Genomic DNA, 16,391 nt, shown 5'->3' with positions numbered 1-16,391 from the left:
CCTGAATGGAAACAACCTCACCTCTGTATGGGCTGACCTGCATGTCAGTTGTAATGGGGGTGAGAGGTTGTAAAGCTGGATGTCTTTCACATTTGTGGTCTTCGTGTGTGTATTTGAGCGATAGAGAGCTGAATAAGGGCTGCTGCGGTCACCGAGCATGACGACAGTGAAGCCTCAGCATATAAAGCTGCGTTACCCTCTGACCCTCTGGTCTAAATGCGTGCCATGATGTCACAGTACGCAGTGTGCCTGTGTGTGAGAGAGTGAGACTGAGCAGAGGGAGAAAACCATGCTGACGACGACAGGCTGGCTGCAGCCTCTTGTGAAGGAAACATGGCTGCTTGTTAGTGTACATGGCCCTGGGCTGCTTGCTTCAACATAAGAAGGCATCTCTGTGTGTGTCAGCAAGAGAGAGATGGGAGAGTGGGGAGAGACTGTCATGCTTGTCTTCTAATCCTGCTTGGTTTGGAGTAGTGTTTTTGGTTTTTTATCGTTCCAATAATACAGGTATTAGTTATGCAGTCATAGACCTCAGGGATATTATGACTGCCATGCATGTGATCAAAACTCTACATCCACGCATGCATGCACACATGGCATACACACCAGTGGTAATATCCACACACTGAGCAGGGAGATGATGCAATGGACAGTGAGGGAAGCAATGAGGAGAAATGAGAAAAATTTCAGTTGGGATTGATTTCTTCTCAGTTTTTCTCTGTTCAGCTGAGGAATGAGGATTGTCTGTCCCAGATGCATTATTGCAAAGTGCACTCTGCACAGTGCAATAAGAAGGAAGTGAGGAAAAAAGTAAAAGACTGTAGCTGATGTCTCAAGTGTGGGCATGATGAATGTATTAGAGCAATGTTGTAGCAGTTGGCCAGGCCCCTGACCCCACTATTCTATACGTGTCAGTGGTAATTAGGCTGCCTCTTCTTAACATGAGCATAACCGCTGCGGACATGCCCCTAAGTCAAGATAATATCACAGTTTTTTGTGTTCTCTAGTTGCCTCTGATGTGTAGCCCTCAAGTCAGCAGTGTCTACATCTGTGTTGGTAGCTTTTTTCTGTTTGTGTTCAATCCTCTGTTCTCCTAAGGAAACAGACTCATCCACGTGAATTTTGGTCTGCCAAAGCACCTTTTGCCCAAATCTAAGAGGAAACCTCTTTCATTTTGCCTCTCAAACTATTTAATCTCATGCACAGTCGTGAAAAAGAAAGGACAAACTCTTTCAGTTTCAACTCTTTAACCTGTGCAGCCCCCGAAGTCTTTCTGGGGTTCCTGCTCGAAAATGACATGCCCAAAATGAATTGTGTATTTCTCTGCAATTACAAGCTCTGTGTAAACCATCTTGGTATCAAAAAAAAAAAGCTAACACTCGTTAGACCTCATCAGGGCCTAACGCAGATCAAACCGAATGCTCCCCTGTTGAAGAGATGAATGTATCACAACATCGTCGAAAATAAAAAACAGATTCTAACCGTAAGAGATTTCTGGAGCAATGGGCCTCATGCAAGAACCGTTCGTACGCACAGATTTGTTCTTAAATCGTCCGTACGAGTGATTTAAGAGAATTTGCGCATTCACCAATCTTTTCGTATTTTACGTTTTCTTTCAGATACGAACAGAATTTACGAGTGATCCAGACCTGTCGTAGGAGTTTCGTAAAATAGTCCGCTGTTATTCAAATCAAGTCTGCTTGACTAATGGATTGTATATTTAATTACTTTGAAGAAAACATAAATAAATATACATTATACCCCATAATGATGCTGACATTATTGTGTTTGACTTAAATTGTGCACTAATTGAAGGTTCATTTGAATCTGTATATAACAAGGTCAATGGGAAGCGTAACCAGCGGCTGACTTGCTACTTTTGGATGCCTTAGTGCGTCAGGCTCTTGGAAGAGACCGTGTGGAGACAGACGAATGGCTGACATCGCGATTTAGATTGCTAAGGACTGTGCTGCTACAAATATGCAGCTTGCTAGAGCCACGACTCCAGAGAAAAACACGCCGATCAAACCCAATTCCACCACACGCCCAGGTCCTCACCACCCTTGGATTTTTGGCCACTGGAACCTTTCAGAGGGAGATTGGAGACAGATTGGGGGTGTCCCAGTCCTCTGTGAGTCGTGCGCTCCCCTTGGTCATCAAAGCTCTCATCAGTTTATCACCCATGGTACATCAAATTACCATACACCGCTGTCCAACAAGTACAAATTAAGAGGGACTTTCATGCCATGGCTGGACTGCCAATCATAATTGGAGCACGAGACACATATACGCATCAAAGCACCCGTGCTGTCGTGGAGCGCACTGAGCTGAAGGCCAGGTGGGTGTGTCTCGATTCCTCGTTCATGGCGCAATATTGCCATAAACGAGGGTCTCCACCTGAACCAGCCTAGGCAGACCAGAAGCTGTGGTGCCAGAAGACCCCCCTCATGGACCACCCCATCAAAGTGCCATCATGATGAGGCAACAACTGATTGCAATCATCGAGCGCCTGGCCATGGTGAGACGTCTTTTTTTTTAAAGCCATTTTCATATCAAACCATTTATTTTTTATTTCGGTGACATGGTATTAACAGCACTCGTAATTGCTTCCCATTTCTTGGCTTTAGCAGGTCCCGTAATTCCACTGCTGACACTGCTAAAAAAGACGGATTTTCCTTTTTGGATCTCTGAAAGCAGAACTTCAGTCTCAGAGCCCCTAAAGTTGTTCTTTTTGCGCCTTGATGCCATTCTCATGACTCAACACTCAACACTGCCTGGCACAGGAGCGAGGAAGCACAGCCTTATATGGTATAATTTAGGGCGTGGAGTATGCAAATCTACTATCCTCGTGCACGTGAACTTAGATACGCACAGGTGGGATTCATCATTTACGCAGGTCGTTTACACACTTTTTCCGAAATTAAGAGCGTTTGTTGAATCTGACGTGGCGTGTTCGTACGATACCTTCTTACGAAAAAAGTGAGAGAAATTTAGAATAAAAATACGAAAATGTTCTTGCATGAGGCCCAATGTTCTTTGGAGAAATGAGGCCGAAATGGAGATATTCGGCCATTATACCCATCGCCATTGTATTTGTTGAAAACCAAACACATCATTTCAGTAAAAACTCCTTTGACCAACTGTCAAACATCTTGGTCGACCATGAACTCCTCTGTATACCAAAATATTCTGGAGTCCTGTGTCTGACAGCTAAAATTTGGCTCAAATGAGGTCGTGTAACAGGACAACGATTCTTAGCACAACAGCAAATCTACAAAAGAATAGATTAAGAAGGTAAGAATCAAAGTGATGCAGTGGCCACGTCATCAATGCAAGAGATTGACAGCCTCGTACAGAAAACTGTTGCTTCAAGTTATTGAATCGTTGGGTGTACCTTTTGGCACACCACTTCTACATTTTGACTTGGTTTTTGTTAAAAGAAAAACAATATATATGAATAAACTGACAGGGTATAATGCGTCACATTCTTCATCTAAGGTTTCATTTTTCTCTTAGGAATACCATACAACTGAAAGGGGTTGCTCTTTCTTTTCTCACGTGACGGTATGTGTGCACGCGTGTTTGTGTTTTGTCCTCTGTAGGTTCTCTGACTCCATGGGATTACTGTGACCCAGAACTGTCAGATCCATGATTTTTCTTCAAAGATGCACACTTAAAATTGCACACATGTACAAACAGCCCAAGTTTTGTCTCTGTTAAAAAGAAAATACATAAATCTCCATCTTAACTGCCGTCAGTGTTTTTCAGTGTTTCCTTCGTCAGTATGATAAAAGAAAATGGCACGACACTAGCCAATTTACCTCACATACAGAGTCACATACACACATATACACAGGCAAGAATGGATATGTTCATTGGCTACAGAGAATAGTTTCAGATTAACATGTCAGCCCATTACATTGCATAATGCTTCTAATACAGCCCTCAGAGATGGGCTTGCCTTAGACAAATTAGGTTTTAAACACACACACATGCCTGCATGCAGTCGGATGCTTGTGCTGCACACATACGCCCATATACATAAACACGCTGTTCCGTGTGTGAAGAAAACTGTTCTGACACCGTCAAAGGAAGATGTGTTGTACAGTGGACGCATGTGCAAGTCCTGTACAATCGCTTTGAGTGGTACCAGTTTAATTGTTGATTTGATGTTGTACTTCTTTTTTGGCTCGTCTGAGGCAGATTTTAAAATTAATCGTCAGGATTAGGGAGCTTGATGTTTTGTTTGGGTAGATTATCATTTTTCAGAGAGATGACACCATATGACTAGCTTAGTAAACTCAAATTGTAAAAGAAGTGTGTGCTGTTATGGCGGTGTGTGTGTGTGTGTGGGGGGGGGGGTCTGTTGTGATGTTTGGACACCTGTTCCAGTCAGACACAACACTGGCTATTTTTGCCAGCAAACAAGTGCACACAGATAAAGACACACACATAGCTCAGTGCCCTTCCAAAACAACTAGCTCTGTTTCAGATTTCCACCCTCTCTGTCCCTGTTGAGACACACTTTCAAACACACATGCGCCCGAGCTATTGTACATTGTGTTATTTATTGACGTCATACATACCTCTGGCTTGTCTTCGTACTCCTGATGGCAGTGTTTGCTGCTCAGTCTTATGTAGATGCATAAACATGCATAGCTTCATGTCTCTGGGAAAGAGCACATGCATCTGAGTTTATGTGAGAAAGTTTCCACCCTTGTCTTGCCTAAGATACTGTGTCAATGTTTTAGGAATCCTTGTTCCCAAAATCTATCTGTAACTATACTTCATATCAGTGTTTTTTTCCCTGCATATTATTTCCGGGGCTCATTTCTCCCGCTTTTTGTATCTTTGTTTCGTAATGTCTATTGATCTCTCTTTTTTCTCATTGATCTGTCATATCTAACTCATTCGTTACCCAGTAGTCCATTGTTTCTTAAGACAGTCCTCCTTCGCTCATGCCCCTGCAGCTGACTGTTCCCTGTAGCACATTTCAGACCAGTTTGGCAGGGAAGAATTCGGACCTTTGTCCTGGAAGACAAGCGAACAAGAGTCACATACACACTCTGAGATACAAATTTTCTTTTAAAATATTTTTCTTGTTAACCTGGGCAGGGCGTTATCCAGCATTTAAGTAACACAAGCTGGCACTGAGTGCTTGCTAAAATGTACTTTTGTTACACTTTTTTTGGTATTCTATGAACATACTGTAGGAACTGAAACTATCATAAATAGTATTTTCTAATGTAGGCCACAGAATGTCCTGTGTGAAGACTTGTTTTCAGAAAACGTGATAGAGCAACTTAACACCAGCTGGCATCTTGCTTTTGCTGACGTACGGAGGTTTAACTTGTCCCTTTTTTCCGCAGTGATGCACAGTATGCTTCACATTGTGAATACTGAATGTACCAAACCAGATGGGGATGTTGCCAGAGGTTAGAGTTTGCCTGGTTTTACCCTACTTTTACAGTTGATATGCTGGGCTTCTTCAGCATTGTATTTGCAATGGTATTAAAATGTTTCAAATGATGCCCACACCATTATGCAACTCATAACCTAATTGTAAGATTACCTGCTATGAGGTATACGGTGAAATAACATTGTGAAGACTGCAGTCATCCTGAGAACACAAGTTGCCGTGGTTTATTGTCCAATAAAGGACAAAGAAGTTGATCAAAGATCTTGATTAGTGCCAGTGTTGCAATGAACAAAAATATTGACTTAAAACACACTGTGACGATATTTGAGTCGGTTAATACAGTACATAGCAGAGTATTTCACATTAGTTTACCAAGGCCAGCGGAACTGATCATTGCAGTCTTGGCACTAAGCCATTATAGTTCCTGTACTAGATTTATGTTGTACTATGTAAGTACTATGTAAGAAGGAAGTGTCAAAGCTAATAAACTTTAAACTGTGGGGAAAAGAAGCTCCACGGTCTCCCTGTACTGTATTTAGAGGTTGATGATTTTATCAGAACACATACACACTTTCAGGAATCTGCATTTTTGAGCAATCTATGGAGTGAGTCACTCGAATGGAAATTGCCAATTGTTTTGATGATTCATTGCTTTAAATTGCTTTTCTTTTTGTAATTTGGAAAAAAAAATTTGAAGGCTTTCTGTGAACAGGAAGCCTTTGATTGGATAACTTACTGCCTTTCCTTAGAATCAAATATTCAGAAATGTTTCACTCATTTCATGTCACTTTGGATTTTATTGAGAAACTTTCAACGACTTTTGCACAGTTCTTACGTGCCCTATCATGGCTGATACTTCGGAATCATTAGATGTATCTGTAATGAAATAACCATTACTTGTAGGCCAACACGCTTATTCCCGCTCACAAATAAGAGTAATACAGCTCCTGTATTTTTCTTAAATGTCAACTAACGCTGCTTACACGTCACCCCGAGTCTGTGTGTGCCTAGAGCCAGTGTTGCTTATGCCTGGGTAGCTGAAACAGCTTTGTGCATATATGTGACACATATATCCCAACACATATGTGGGTTGGGAGGAAAAGACAGATCAGAAATTGGACCTCTCATTGGTCTGTTGGTGAAGCCCAAATCTTAGGTTGTGCATAATGTAAGCGCCAAATAGTGGAGTCTAGGACAAGGTGAAAGGGCTAAACTGTGGTGTGGTGGTTTGCGCTGTCACCTCACATCAAGAAGGTTCCTGGTTCAAATATCTGGTACCTTTCCATGTGGAGTATAAAGAAAGGTACCAGATAATATAAAGGGACGGATGACGATTGATGTGGAGCATGACGATAGCTGCTGAATTTCACCAGGAGGCTTTGTAAGTAGTGGTGGGAGAAATCTCCGATTCTTAGATGCATCGCTAATCGGACGTGGATGATTCTGAATCGATTCACAGACGTCCAATTTTCGATTATTTAAATAAAGTAATGCAGACGGTTGTAAAATGCGGAACTAGGAAGCGCGGTACGCGTCATCTCTGGGACACTATGGGGAGCGCACCAGGAGTTGACCTACTCAGCTACTCAGCTCGCCGTGAGACCCGAACAGCTCCAGCCTCCTTCTAATTGAAAAGCAGACGTGTGGAAACACTTTGGCTTCTGCAAGGTGGGCGGCGGAAGCGTACTGTACAAGAGCCACGTTGTCATGACGTTTTCAAGGTGTAGTGCAGGGAAATGTGATCCTCCATGAACACGTTGACTTTTATTTTCTATGACTATTTAAAGCTTTCGACCTCAGAATTTATAATGAAAACATTTAGTGTTTCCTCTATGTGGGTATTTTGTCATTACTTTGCTAAGAACAAGAACTAAGTTCTTGTACACTGCACAGATATGTCAATTGGCCATAAAAGAGGATGGAAGCCAGAAGAAGAAGCCAGAATATAGACAGTCATGTTCCCATAAACAAATAACAAGTCACAAACAAAGGTTTTGCACCAAACAGTAACATTGGGGGACTATTCTTTATTAAACAAAATCAATGTCCTCAGTGATTCCAAGTAGAATGCTAAACATCTCCTCTTGTATCGCTGCTTGATGAGAGTTTATTCCAAACCGGGGAGGACATGTTGGAGTTGATTCTCAGTCTATCTTCAACCCCAAAAGGGTCCAAGTAGCTGATCTTCACTGATAGCATCCCACCCCCACGTCTCCCACCTGCTGGGGTCTGTGTCCATTAGTGGTTCGCCACAGTCTTTTTTTTACATGCTTGATCCGGAGGAACCCTCAAATCATCTGTCCTTAAGACATACATTGTACCCTTTTTTTACAAGTTGACATACTTTCCTTAGGTCGAATTAAATGACTGTGACAAGCTTTGGTCAAAATACAACCGAGAGAAAAAAGGGTTGTCAAAAAATATGAGATCCAGATACTAATTGATACAAAAAAAGTGTTAACACAATCAAATATTAATTTGCAACAGCATCAATACAAATTTTGCAATCTCTGACAGACAACTTCTTGTGCAGGGCTGCTGCAGACAGACACACAGCCCCTCCTCTTACTAGCAGCTGAACATGGGGACATCCAGCACAGAGCTGCTGCCATCGCCAGCATAAAACTAACCTAACATGGTTTTCTTCTTCTAAGGGCTTCAAAATGTTGTACTTTTTGAGGCCGTGTGACAGTATTCTACAACGGCGCACCGCAGCACCTTTGAAACATACCCTCAAAGGCTTCAAGATTTTTGTCGTAGTATTAACGAGAATCTGTGCGATGTGTATTTTTTGTGAGTGAAAGACCGGAGAGTTAATGGCTCTCTGTCTCACAGTTATAACAACACGGGTGGGAACAATTAAAAATGCGCTTCTGGTCATCTGTCTGTGTCTGCCCCGTTAGCAGCTCATTGTCCTCTCACTCACTTCAGTGAATGAGCATTCAGAGCATCCTGTGACGCGACAGTCCCGAGTCAGTGATAAGGATAAGGTGTGGAAATAGTGCGGTATATTCCATGTCTGTCGCCGTGGCCCAGTTTTGCGGGGATAACTAGTTTGCTGATTTGACCACAAACTTTAAACATGAGACTTTCGTAAAGTGCAATAACAGCACGATGCATAAAGGACACTGGAGAACTGCAGCGGATCTGTCTGCTGCATTTTAAAGCCAGGAATCAACTTATCAGTCTGCAAAACCTCACCCAATAGGAAGGAAGGGCTGAAGTAACATAACCGTCAGCAGGCAGCTTCATATTCCATTAAAAAAAAAAATCACATTATTCCTCTTTCATATCTTGGCTCTATAAACTCCTTACCAATGTTAGGAACTGTTGCTTATTATGCTACTTTAAACAAGGGTTTGTGTTTTAAAGGTGATTGTTGGTGCATGCAATGAGAAAAAAAATTGAAAATCAAAATATTTAGTTTCTGTATGGGAAAATAATAAAGAATGTCAGTCAGAAATTGGATTCCTACTCTGACCATAAAATATGAAACAAATTGCTAAGAATTATTAGCTCATATCGTTCATGGATTAAAGGATAAGACCGTTTTTTTGACATTGGGCCCTTGATTTCACATTATAACATGATGTTCTACTCACCCCTGCTTGTTGTTGGTCATTTGGAGCTGTTCCGAAGATATTCGAGAGGCGTCTGGCTGCTCTCTTGAGATATTCGGCCATGAAACGGTTTCCTATGGGCAAGCTTATACAGGCACAAACTATGCTGTTTATAATTTATTAATTACTGTACACCAGCACTGATAACGTGGAGGTGCGTCGCTTACTTAAAAAAATCCGGGTTACTAATTTTGAATTTTAGCCGAATGAATAAATAGGCAGCAGGTCTGTGGGCTGTCTGTGGCAGTAGCACGACGAGGACGTCAGTAACACCCACTTTACGACAAAAATTACAGTAACCCGGATTTTTTTAAGTAAGCGACGCACCTCCACGTTATCAGTGCTAATGTACAGTAATTAATAAATTATAAACAGCATAGTTTGTGCCTGTATAAGCTTGCCCATAGGAAACCGTTTCATGGCCGAATATCTCAAGAGAGCAGCCAGACGCCTCTCGAATATCTTCGGAACAGCTCCAAATGTTCAACAACAAGCAGGGGTGAGTAGAACATCATGTTATAATGTGAAATCAAGGGCCCAATGTCAAAAAACCGGTCTTATCCTTTAAGCGCTGTTGGTTAGAATTTGCTGTTGATAGCAAAAACAAACAAAACTAGATAAACTTCCCATATCCAAGTGCAGCAAAAGCAGCATGATTTGAACTTGAAGTTGGGAGGTGATAAAGCTATCGAGGCCTGACATTTGTACTGAGGTGAGAGTATGATGTAATTTCCCCTGCAAATCTGAACAGCTCACTGAATGACATATTTTCAGACCTAGTTTGCCCTAAAAGAAGTGTCATGGTTGTTTTTTTGAGTATTTGAGTTGGTAGCGACTACAGACCAATATGCCCCATTTGAAAAAATCTGTTAGTCTTAATCTTAAAATGTTTAAATCCTAGAGTTTATATGATCTGGAGTTAAAATTGCAAATATGATTATTGGCAAGGTGAGTGTGTTCACATGCTTGATAATATTCACAACAGACTTTAGTAGAACTTTGGCAAGCGCTTGTGTTTCAGAAAATGCTGTATGAACAAAGTTAAGTTCAAGTCTGAGATTTTAGAATCAATAATCAATAATCAGTTCAATAATACACTCGGATCCAAAATTACCTGAGAAACACAAGACAACATGACCAAGTTGTCAAAATACAGTTTCTGCCTCGTAGCGGATAACAGACCTCACCATCTTTATCTTTTTCTTATCCTCTCCCTGTCCCCAACTCCATTTTGACATTGTCTGCCAGTCAATGTTCTACCTCTCCTCTATAATCCTGGGTCCTCTCTTATTCACGCTCTTCATCACCATAGCTCTGAGCAGGCTGCCCCCTGGCAAGTGCCTGTGCACAGCTTTCAGGCCCCTGAGCACTAATAGATTATTAGTGGATAAAGCGAGCTCCCCCACGTTACTGTGCCACGCCATGGCTCAGACGCTCTTTCTCTCAGTAGTATCCATCCTTCGCTCCCTCCATCCCTCTGCCAATGCCATCTGGCTCTCAGCGCAAGGCACATTTAGCTCAGCTGGGTGCCAATTTGTCCCCCTGGCTGCCCAAGAGTAAGAAAGAAAGCAAAGAAAGGAAGAGGAAAGGTGAGAAAAAGAGACATATATATATATATATTTATATATATATATATAAAACGTCAGAGGAAGATTTAGTGAAGAGAGACAGAGAGGTAATAAGACTGGAAAAAAGGCTGAATCAAGAGTAGATGATGGTCGCCAGAAGCAAGATGCATGCTCTGATAATGGGAGGAGCGGAAAGTCGCTCCTGTGTGTGTGTGTGTGTGTGTGTGTGTGTGTGTGTGTGTGAGGCAGTGTGTTAGCTCCCTCTCCCTGGTAATAAGAGCAGAATGATTGGAGTTGCAGGACCACCAGAGGGGAAGGTGAGAATAATGAAAGAGGGAGGCAGGAAGGGACCAGAATGGGAAAGAAGAGGAGAAGGTGGAGCAGGGACATGCGAGATGAAGTTTTTCAGGCAGCAGTTAAGGCTGCCATGTCTAACAACTACATTATTGGAACTCTGTCAGTTCCCTTTCACTCCTGTAACACCCACAGAATGGAAGATAAGACATCTGTGGGTGTAGTCAGGTATTAACGTTGGACTGGGGTTGACAAGAAGAGGCGGAGTAGTATGCTTATTTAAAAGAAACATTGGGGAGTATTGAACCCAGTGTTGTGCACTTTTTGGTTGGATAGTTTAAGATATAGGAGAAAGCAACTGCACACCAAACCTCTGCCGTAGACGCAGCAGTTTTGGGCCTATCTCTCGACCCCAGTTTTTCCCAACAAGACACTTTAGTGGCAACAGAGGTGATAACATCCAAAGCTGTCCCCAGCTGGACCCTGAAATGAATTTAAAGAACTCCAACTACCCAATACAAGAACAGCAAAAAAAAAGAACTGCAGCTAAGCAAAGATTATCCATTTGTTATAAAAACAGAAAGTTTGTAGACAGCAGATTCAGTGACATGTGGTCATTTTTTAGCAATTCTCAGACAATTTTTTTCAAACAGCTTTGACAACTGATCAAATTTTTCCATCAAAAGTTTTGATCTCGTCACACAGTTTGTTTGCAAACAGTTGTCGGTCAGGCTATATTATAGGATATATATTAACTTGGTATCATGAAAGGTAATAAAAGGTAAGCATCAACCAAAAAGCCACAGTGAAAGGAGCCTGCCTCGTTGCATTAAAACATGAACTGCCCTGAAATCCTGGCTTGTTAAATTGTGAGAGGTTCTTAAATTATAGGCAGATTGCTGTGTTTGCCATACTTTTCTATTTCCTGTATGTAAAATTAGCAGAGGGTGTGGTAAGATTGCTGCCCTTCATGCATGTGACCAGAGTTCAAATCCTGACCTCACCCCCTGCATGAAAGGTACTACCTCCAGTAGGGGTCCTTAGGCAAGACCCTCTTACACTACCTGCCTACCTGGGACATGACTGTAAGTCGCTTTGAATAAAAACGTCTGCCAAATACATAAACATAAAACCAAGAAGGACAGTCCTATAGCTTGCTAACCACCCAGCCTTCCTGATTTCGATGATTATTGTAAACAATCTGATTACTACAATTCCAATAGTAAATAAAACAGAATGCAGTCATTTGCAAATTACATAAAGCAATCATTTATTCACTTGAAAGCATAGTAGAATTCTGAAAATCAGACATTTTATTTTGTTAATGAAAAATGAATAGGGAAAATATTGTGATGGTGACAATGAATGGCAGGAAAAACAAGTGGCACTGAAAAGAAACAGCTGGAGAACAAAGTGTTTCAACTAATTAGGGTAGTTGAATGGGTAGTAACATGATTGGGTGTAAAAGCTGCACCTTAGAAAGGTAGAGTCTAAGTCTAATAATTGTGAAAACGTTTTGAATATTTCATCATCCACAGCACATAATATCATCAAAACATTCAAAAAATCTGGAGACATCTTTTTGCACAAGGAGTGCAGAATCAGTATTGGATGTCTATGATCTTCAGATGGCACTGCATTAAAACCCAGCATGATTCATGGGCTCAGGAAAACTTCCAGAAATCATTGTCTTTGAACACAGTTCACTGTGCCATCCACAAATGCAGGTTGAAGGTCTATTATGAAAAGAAAAAAGCCAAATATCAACATGATCAAGAAATACTGTCATATTCTCTGGGCCAAAGCTAATTTAAAATGGGCTGAGGCAAAGTGGAAAAAATGTTCAGTGGTCAGATGAATTGAATTGTGAAATTCTTTTTGGAAATCATAGACACTGAGTCCCCCAGACTAAAGAGGACAGGGACCATCCAGCTTGTTATCAGCGCTCATTCAAAAGCTTGCTTCACTATTTGTATGGGGGTGCATTTGTTCCCGTGGAGCTGACAGCATGCAAGTCTAGAAAAAGCACCATCAACGTTGAAAGGTTAAGTTTTAGAGCAACATATGCTCAAATACAGATGATGTCTTTTTCAGGGAAGGTCTTGCATATTTCTAAAGGACAGAGTTCAGCTGTTGGAGCCCGCAGGTTTGGATAAATGGTTGAAATGGACAGTTTGTCTTCTTCTTCTTCCAGAAAAATCTTCTTTTTTTTTTTTAAATACCAGATAGGACTGTGTGTCTGCATTAAATGTTAAAGGAATTTATAAATACCATGACATGATAAATAAAGGCCCAAGGCTGTAACACTTACAGAATTATGATCCCTTTCTATAGTGCTCATCTAGTTAGCCTCGGTAAAGAGAAGCCATACATACTGAAATCTTCCGTGAAAAAAAAAAACGGTCACAGTGATGAATTGCCCACACAGAGTCAGCACTTCCTGGTGTTGTAAGCACCCAACAGGGCTGATACATCACACTTAACCACAGCCACACACGCAAGGGTGCATAAACTTGCAAACTACATGCAGACTTGACTGTGCCTCACAGAAAGATGTATGTGCAGACATGAATGAGATGTTTGCCGTGCAGCTCAGAGCGCTTTGATGTCTGGTCAGATGTCAACATACACAAAATGACATATATTATTTTTATGCCACAGGATAGATGCAGTCCAAGGATGATTCAAACACTGGGAGCTCACAGTATTTAGTGGAGGAACCAAGAATAAATGTCTTGTACATGCACATCCACAAGAACATCACAGATCATCTTGTCCTGCGTATTAAATCAAGACCCATTTATTCAGTACCACCTACGACATTGCCTCAGTTCTCAGCTGCAGTCTGTTATTCATTTACTTCCAACTCCATTCACATGTATGTGGGTTGGAGCAGACACTCAAGGGCAAGTGCAGACTGTTACCTACACACGCTCAGACACACACTCACACGCTTTTACTCCTCATTCTCTGAGCAAAGTTTTATCATCTCTGGTTTAATTTGAGTGTGTATGTGTCCACAAGAACTATGACTACGCATAGGTTGACGATTTATGAATACATACGTACATTTCCGACAAACTGATCTGTTGCCTCTCTTCAAAGAATCGCTCTTCTCCCCTTTTTCTCGTTCTCAGTCTCCCTGTCTCTCATACTTCTCGCTCTGAGTCTTATCAGTGGGGATGGTTTTAAGAGTGTGCGCTGCGAGGTCTATTAGTTAGCTATCATTCTGTCAGATAATGCCTCGTATCTCTCAGCTAGCTCGTTACACTTACAGCTTTTCTCTAACTGCATAAGATGGGGGCGCTGCTGCCCGGGTGTTATTTTGGGGCACAACTCGCCACATTCGCCTTTGATTTATTAATATAGATATCGATAAATCACTCATTTTTGTGACTGATTTTCTATCTGATGTCCCTTTGATGGGACAAAGTGGATGAATGTTTCATTTCATTATTGGGATTTATTATCAGACCATTTATGTATACAGTGTGTTTACACATGACGAGCTGTTGCATGTACGCTTTGAATCAGTTTGATGTGTCCTCACATGTTCATAATAACCTGAAAATGAACATGTGTGTATATATATACTGTATATATAGGTGTGTGTATGTGGTTGTATATGTATGCATGCATGGCCATATCAGCATTCTACTGAATGACAACATATCTCTGGTAAATCAATTGTAAAACCTGCGCAGTACACAAATTTACAAAGCCACTAACCTGAACTGCCCCACCCCCCTTATTGTAATCCTAAATAAGAGATATATGCACAAATACACATGTGGGGCTGCTCTGTCCATCGGGGATGAAGGTCATTAAGCATTGTGGTGCCCCATTAGAATAAAGGGGGTCGTTACGTAGGCTGTCATTCACACTTAGCTGCTTTCCTCTCGCTCCACTGCTGTATGCCCCAAAAACATCCTTTATTGCCCTCATTTCCACACTTCAGTAGCCCTTTAATTTACTCACGCTTACTCTCACTTATTCTGTCTCTCTTGTGCAATCAGTCTCAAATTGATCAAGCACACACACACACACACACACGCACACACACACACACACACACACACACACACACACAATGACCTGAGGCTTCTCAGATGTCTGAGAAACATAAAATCCTCACTGTAAACACCCCACAAGTTCAGAAGAACTTTGACAGAGAAAGGCGCGTCAATGGCCTTCACAATCAATAGCTGTTTTCACACTGAGATCCGCCACCTTCGGGGGTCCAAATTGCCACTTCATCCCGCGTCGAGCAATGTGAAAGCTTGGCGTATTAGGTGATCCGTGCCGCCTGAAGCCGAGTTCCGGGGGCGTTGCCTAGTGGCAGAGCGTCACACGAAACACATAAAATGCTGGGAGTGTACAATGACGTAGGCACAACCCATGCGTCGGAGGTAGGCCCAAATACACCTGTCTGCATCAAATTTTTCAAACCAACGATGGCGGGACACCTTGAGGACTTGTTTTTGTTGCTGGCTGTTTGTTCGGTCACGCAAGTGTATATGCAGTTCATGGAGATGTTATTTTACGGGGTGTGGATGGTCACAACGTGGGATGCCGCCGAAGAACATATGCGGAGAATACAAGAGCACTATAATGTCCAAGTTGAGGAAATCCATCGACAATTTGAAGCAGAAGAACGCGAACAGCGTAGACGCAATCGACGAAGACGTTTAGCTGTCATGGCTCTGAACACACATGTGTCTGCAAGAAGTTGGCCACCTTGCAAAATGTCTCGAACTTGCAGAGTAGAACTTGAAGTGAAACTTGTCCTCACCTGTCGCTGTTGTTCTGATCAGCTGTCCATCCTGTCTTTTAAACTCCTCACGTCATGCCACGCCCACGTCCATCCATCCATCCATCCATTATGTTCCGCTTTTCCGGGGATCGGGTCGCGGGGGCAGCAGCCTGAGCAGAGAAACCCAGACGTCCCTGTCCCACTTCCTCCAGCTCTTCTGGGGGGACCCCAAGGCGTTCCCAGGCCAGCCGAGAAACATAGTCTCTCCAACGTGTCCTGGGTCTTCCCCGGGGCCTCCTCCCAGTGGGACGGGCCCGGAACACCTCACCAGGGAGGCGTCCAGGAGGCATCCTAACCAGATGCCCGAGCCACCTCATCTGACTCCTCTCGATGCGGAGGAGCAGCGGTTCTACTCCGAGCCCCTCCCGGATGACCGAGCTTCTCACCCTATCTCTAAGGGAGAGCCCAGACACCCTGCGGGTGTATACCTTGTATTCGCAATCTCGTTCTTTCGGTCACTATCCACAGCTCGTGACCATAGGTGAGGGTAGGAACATAGATTGACCGGTAAATCGAGAGCTTCGCCTTCTGGCTCAGCTCCTTCTTCACCACGACGGGCCGGTGCAGAGCCCGCATCACTGCAGACGCCGCACCGATCCGTCTGTCAATCTCCTGCTCCATTCGTCTCTCACTCGTGAACAAGACCCCGAGATACTTGAACTCCTCCACTTGGGGAA

The 16,391-nt window shown here is 42.5% G+C and overlaps 1 protein-coding gene across 6 annotated transcripts in view; it reads left to right on the top strand.

Moving 5' to 3' along the window:
- ppfia4 (PTPRF interacting protein alpha 4) overlaps positions 1–16,391 on the top strand; it is a 64,421-nt gene that overhangs the window by 1,548 nt on the left and 46,482 nt on the right. The window lies entirely within an intron of this gene.

Source organism: Odontesthes bonariensis, chromosome 3, assembly GCF_027942865.1.
Source record: "Odontesthes bonariensis isolate fOdoBon6 chromosome 3, fOdoBon6.hap1, whole genome shotgun sequence".
In the NCBI taxonomy this organism is placed as follows: Eukaryota; Metazoa; Chordata; class Actinopteri; order Atheriniformes; family Atherinopsidae; genus Odontesthes; species Odontesthes bonariensis.
The sequence above is the reverse complement of the archived record's forward strand: the minus strand, read 5'-3'. Positions and strand labels throughout refer to the sequence as shown.